Source organism: Arachis ipaensis, chromosome B2, assembly GCF_059453495.1.
Source record: "Arachis ipaensis isolate K30076 ecotype BB chromosome B2, ASM5945349v1, whole genome shotgun sequence".
Lineage (NCBI taxonomy): Eukaryota > Viridiplantae > Streptophyta > Magnoliopsida > Fabales > Fabaceae > Arachis > Arachis ipaensis.
Window position 1 is genome coordinate 13,686,097 of NC_142437.1, and position 6,615 is coordinate 13,692,711.

General features: G+C 32.2%; 1 pseudogene across 1 annotated transcript; it reads right to left on the minus strand.

Moving 5' to 3' along the window:
• Positions 1 to 3,216: 3,216 nt before the first annotated feature.
• Positions 3,217 to 4,923, minus strand: LOC107624916 (protein LIFEGUARD 2-like; annotated as a pseudogene). The gene is made up of 3 exons (XR_015905243.1): positions 4,591 to 4,923; positions 3,861 to 4,024; positions 3,217 to 3,656 (listed from the first exon to the last, which is right to left on the minus strand). The product of XR_015905243.1 is annotated as a protein LIFEGUARD 2-like (transcript).
• Positions 4,924 to 6,615: the final 1,692 nt, after the last annotated feature.

Genomic DNA, 6,615 nt, shown 5'->3' on the forward strand with positions numbered 1-6,615 from the left:
TATTGAATGGTATAAGGCAAGGTTGGTGGCCAAAGGTTATACACAGACCTATGGTATCGACTACACTGATACTTTTTCACCGGTTGCAAAGATTAATACTATCAGGGTGTTGTTTTCAATAGCAGCAAATGAAGACTAGCCACTCCATCAATTTGATGTCAAGAATGCTTTCTTGCATGAAGAGTTGAAAGAAGAAGTGTACATGGAAGCTCCTCCAGGTTTCTCAACGGGATTTGGAAAACATGAAGTTTGCCGATTAAAGAAGGCTCTTTATGGGCTTAAACAATATCCACGTGCCTGATTTGGAAGATTTACGGTTGCCATGAAAAAGTATGGGTACAAGCAAAGCAACTCTGATCATACCCTTTTTTTGAAAAAAACGGGGAGATTTAATCACTTGCCTAATAATCTATGTGGATGATATGATCATAACGGGAAGTGATGCTGAAGAAATTACAAAATTGAGAAGAAACCTATTTACAGACTTCAAAATGAAGGATTTGGGAGGACTAAAATATTTCTTAGGAAGAGAGGTTCTACGATCCAACAAAGGAATCTTTATCTCCCAAAGAAAGTACATTTTGGACCTTCTGACAGAAACAGGAATGGTGGATTGCAAACTAATAGATACGCCCATGCAAGTTAATCACAAGTTGAAGATGGTAGAAGGTGCCACCCTAGCAGATAAGGAAAGGTACCAGCGACTAGTTGCAAAACTAATTTACTTATCACATACTCGGCCTGATATAGCTTATGCTGTGGGAATAGTAAATCAGTTTATGCATAAGCCACAAGAAGATCATATGAAAACTGCTACGAGAATAGTTTGATATTTGAAGGGAGCTCCAGGAAGTGGAATCATTTTCAAAAGGAATGACCATTTGAAGGTTGAGGCATACACTGACGCAGATTGGGCGGACAACCCAAATGATAGAAGATCAACAGCTGGTTACTTTACACTTGTTGGAGGTAACCTGGTAATTTTAGAAAAGGAAGAAGTAGAAAATTGTAGCTCTTTCAAGTGCTGAGGCTGAATTTCGAGGGATCGTTAAAGGCATAACTGAAGTATTGTGGATAAGACAATTGATAACTGAGATTGGGTTTCCACCACAATTGTGAGATCAGAAGACCAGTTGGCTGATATTCTTACTAAAGCAATTTCAAGACAAGCCCTTGCTAAAGTTCTAACCAAGCTGAGTATTGGTGATCACACTACTCACCTTGAGAGGAGTATTAGAATATCATAATTAGGGAACAAAATCAGAAAAATATCAAAGAGGATTAGAAAAAAATCAATGTAATTTATTAGGATATTATTCTATAACGAATGTACTCTTAGCGTACTCTTGGTCTATATATTAGTAAAAACTTTGTAATAACAAATGAGAAAAATGAATAACAAAAATAATACTTTTCTAAATAATTCTTCGTTTCTTTCCTAAATTTTTTGTACCATGGTAACACATTTTATAATTTTTTTTTTCATTTTTCGAATGATAGTTTTAGGGTGTATTTGGTAAACACGTTGAAAGTACAAGAAACACATTTAATTTTCTTAAACGCCGTAATTTTTGGCTAACTCTTTTTCCTCTAAACACGAACATGATTTTGTGTTTGAACTCCCGTTAGCAACAAATTGTAACTTTTGCATTCACTTAATAAATTAAAAAATTAATTAACATTCTACTAATTTTGTCATTCAATCTCATTTATAATAAAAAATACCAAAAACAAACATTAGAGTTCTTGAATTTTTTTTCATAGCTATGCTTTACAAACAAATATTTTTTAATATTATTATTAGTACTTTTTGTTATGTTTTAATTTTTATCAATTTTTTATTTATTTTTCTTGTTAATAATATAAATATTTTTTTAGAGTTTTTTTATGTTCACTTATGTGTATTATTGTATTTTTTTGATAGAATTTTTAGTATTTATTGTTCATATACACTTTTTTAATCATTTTTATTAATATATTTTTTTATAGAACTTTATTTTTTTATTTGACTTTGTATATTTTTTACTATATGTTCTTAAATTAGTATATATTTTATTTATTATTGTTAATTTTATAATATAAATTTTATTTGAAAGATATAATTTTACAAAAAGAGTATTAAAGAAGAGTGCTAACAAATTATAACCAATAGAGTACTAAATTTCAACATATAAATTTAAATTCTTTTAAAAAAAATTATAGTTAAAAGAGTGTTAAAATAATATAGTTTTTGTTCTTGAATGAATAATCTGGACATAACTTCAACTTTAAAGATGGACACCGAGCTATTATCTCCAAAAATCTAAATCTTTTGTTCAAAGAAATGCCACGTTGTGCAAAATATAAACAAAAAGAGAGTGTACCTGCAAAAGAAACAAAAAAAGAGTGTACCTACAAAAACATTCCATACTTAAATTAAATGTTTGTTTTTTTATATCTCCTAAAAATGAGATATCATACCTTTATATGCAGAATGGGTCATCTCAGTTACATTTTTTGTTGTTATTGTTATTAAAAGGCAATAATGTCGTATAAAAACGGTTTGTTGTATTCAACGGACAATATTGAAATGTTGTAACGTGATGCCAATTTATAACTGGTATAACGGTCATATCAGTTTTAAATGATATAAATTTATATATTTTTTAATAATTTTTATCTAAACATAATTTAAAAGAAATAATCTAAATAACATTCATTTTATTATAATCTATTTTGATATAAAATTATTAAATATAAATTATATTAACACCAACTTATTTTTTATTAAAATCAATTTTATAAAATTAATTTTATACAAATTTTTGTTTACAATCTCTCATCTAAAGACACACTTAGTAGTTGATGCTAAGTTATTATTGTTAAAATTATATAGAAACCATGCCCCATAATGCTAGGGAAAGCAATACAAGTCAAAATTGTGGGGCCAATGTCTCACGTCCCAAAGCAAAATTATTATAATTTACATCACACAAAGAAGAAATATTCTCCTTTTCCTTAAATTTTTAATAGACAATAACATGCCAAAAGGAGGCATACTATACCGCTTCGCAACAAAGAAATATCTCTCGTTTGCTCTCATTAATACCGCCATTGTCCATTGAGTCATATTTTTTAAAATTTTCGAGATTGGAGATAGATGGCATAAACTAATAAACAAATCATAGTGAATAATTATAATTTTTATTAAATAGTAGTAGAGAACGAACACAAATATTACAAAATACAAATCATGAATTTATTTACAATTCAGTAAAATACATAATTTTATAAACAGTCTTGGGTCTTGACAAATGTGTTTGAAACAATAAACTTGCCAAAGCCACACATTTATTATCCAAAATAAGAATCCTATTTGTCCCCAAAAAATACCCCTTCCCATATACAAGAAACATGTGCCAAGGAAATGGGTAAACAAAATAGTAGCAGATGAAACAAGTCCTTAAGTTTAGCTCTCAGCAGCTCTGAAAATGCTTAGCAAAGAAAGGAAAAGATTGATGACATCCAAATATAATGAAACCGAAGCCCAAATGTATTCATCGTACGAGTATCTCCTTGATAAGGTTGTCTGTGTCATATATGATGTAGCCACAGAATATAATTGATGCCAAGCATCCATAGATCATAACAGAGAGCTTACCCAGTGGGAAGAGAATCTGCAAAGAAAAAGAACACCGCATAAGAACTCAGCTCCAAAATGCAAAAGAAACCAAATTTTTGAGAACCATAATATGAATGTAATTTCTACATCCATTCGTAGTAGATTGATACATCATCAAAACCATCAACGACCCTGTAACTTGAACGTCTTATAAAAACAGAAGCATTTGATTATCAAAATTAGCCTCCCATAGTTTTACCTGAATGAATGCAAAGACCATAAGAACGAGCACGGCACCGAACAAGAAGGGACCAAGGAAGTTGAAATCATGGCCTCTCCTTGCAGCCCAGAATGCGTAGAGTCAAGGCAATTAGGCACCTACCACCGCAGTAGTCAATATGACAGACTCTAGAATCACTTTCCCTGTATCCAAAAAGCTTATCTCGTCAGAAGAAATTAAAGACATAAAAACTAAGCAAAATTCTAACCAGAAAATATAATTCAACTTGAACAATGAAAAGAACCAAATGTCATCAGTCATCGCCCACCCATAGAAAAGAACCAAGCAAAACAAACAAAAATCTTGGCTACAACCGTAAACTAAATTTGCTAGAGGACCATCAGTTTTTGGCCATCACTTAGCTTGTAGTCTAGTTGGAATCCAACAAGATACTTTATCCTATTCTTTTAAATATTAATGACTATCTGATGGCAAAAAACAACAAAAACAATAAATTCTAATGATGGTCCTCTAGCATTCCTCATGTCTTAAACTCTCACCATTCGAACTGGATACTCTGGTGTATATATTTCCACCACTGATTGTTTATAATTTTAGCTTTATTTTCCTAGAGCAATTAAATCAATAGTAAAGATACCAACATGACATGATTATGTTCATTTTGAAAATGGACATGTTCAATAATCCTAATTCCTAGTACAATTATATGAAAAGAAAGGAATAGAAGACAAGAAGATCCAATCTTTACCGCTAAAGGCACAAGTCAATCCAACAACGAAAGCAAACGAAACAGTGAAAATCCCTAACAGCAAATAATTCACCGGATGCTTCTGGTAATAATAGTAAAGAGGACACAGCTGCATTAAGTAAAAAAAAATGTTAGAACAAATCAAACAAGAAAAAACCAGAAGAACCCAATAAATAAGAAACCCCATAAACCCTAAAATTAGAAATGAAGTTAATTAATTAGAAATTGCGAAAATTTAGTATTCTGCTGTCAACTTAAGTTGCTTTACTCCTCTTTCAGAGGACCTTGGAAACTTTCAAGCTAATTCTCACGGATCAGCCCCTGATCATGCCACTGGCTGGTTTTGGAGGAGTGCAGTGTCAGGTAGTTATATGACCAAAGATGGATATATTTGGCTTTTTAAAGAGTAAGGTCAACTGGAATCAGCTTGGAATTGGATTTGGCGTGCCACTTACCGGAAAAAATAAAATTCTTCCTTTGGCCTTGTATTTATGATGCTCTTCCTAGCAGATTCGTGTGAGGGAGAGAGAACGAAAAAGAAGGCTAAGAGTTATTATAGGAAAGTTTTATTTTTATCCGTTAAAATTATAGTATATAACCACTATATAAACGTTTGTAGAATTTTAATTCAATCATCATTAACAATAACAGCTACATTCATATCTTCTTTTCATATTATTATTATTATTTTATTTTCTTTTCTTTTCTCTTTAGTAATTATATAGCGAGTGCATTATTGTGAGTAGTGTTCAATTTCATATTACTTTGTAGCTATTAGAAGTTAAAATTTCGCTGCAGAATCAACAATTGGTATCAAGAGTCAACGTTATATTATTCATTATTTGAGTGGTAAAATTCAATTTTGAATATAATGGCTTCTACTAGTAGTAATGTCAAAGTAGGCAAATATGAAATCGAGAAGTTCAATGAAAAAATGATTTTTCCTATTGGAGGATGCAGATGAAAAATCTGCTTATATCACAAAAGTTACACAAGGCACTAGCGGGAAAAGAGAAAAAGCCGGAAGGAATGGAAGATGATGATTGGGAAGAATTAGATCTTGAGGCACGAGTTGCAATAATCTTATGCCTTGAGAGGGATGTTGCTTTCTTGGTGAACGAAGAAGCAACTGCAGCAGGCGTATGGTTAAAGTTAGAGAGTAACTTCATGACAAAGACTCTAACTAACAAGATCTACTTAAAATCCAAATTGTATACATGCAAGATGGAGGAAGGCACCTCAATCCGAGAATATATCAATAAGTTTGATAGGATCATATCAAACTTAAAGCATATAGATGTGAAGGTTGATAATGAAGACCAGGCACTCATATTGTTACTTTCATTACCGAAGTCCTATGAAAATCTGGTGCAGACATTGATGCTGGTGGGTGACACTCTGACCATGGATGAGACAAGGACATCACTTTTAGCGGATGATCTACGTAAGGTTGCTACAAGTGTAATGTCATCTTCAAATGGAAGAGAATATAATGATCAAGCACAAGGATTGTTCGCGGCTAGAGGAAGGACTAATGAAAGAGGAAAAGGTAATAAGCGTGGAAAGTCTAGGCCAAAATCTAGACCTCACGCGGAGAGAACATGCTTTAAATGTCTGGACATTTCAAAGCAAATTGTCCAAATAAGAAGATAACTTTCAAGAAACAGAACAACGACAACCCAAAAGAAAAGCAAGAAGCAAGCTACGTCTCAAATGATAAGGAAGATTGTTACTCTGTGACAGAACAATCTTATGAATCTTCGATAAGTGGATTCTTGATTCAGGAGCCTCTCACCATATGTGTCCAAATAGGAAGTGGTTTACTACCTATGAAAGCATAATGGTGGCACAGTTTTAATGGGCAATGATCATGCTTGTAAAACTGAGGGGTTGGGTACTGTAAGAATCAAGATGCATGATGGTGTCGTAAGAACCTTAAAGGATGTGAGACATATTCCAGACTTGCGGAAAAATCTTATCTCTATAGGTTTGTTGGAGAAAAATGGTTGCAAAATAGTTGCGGAA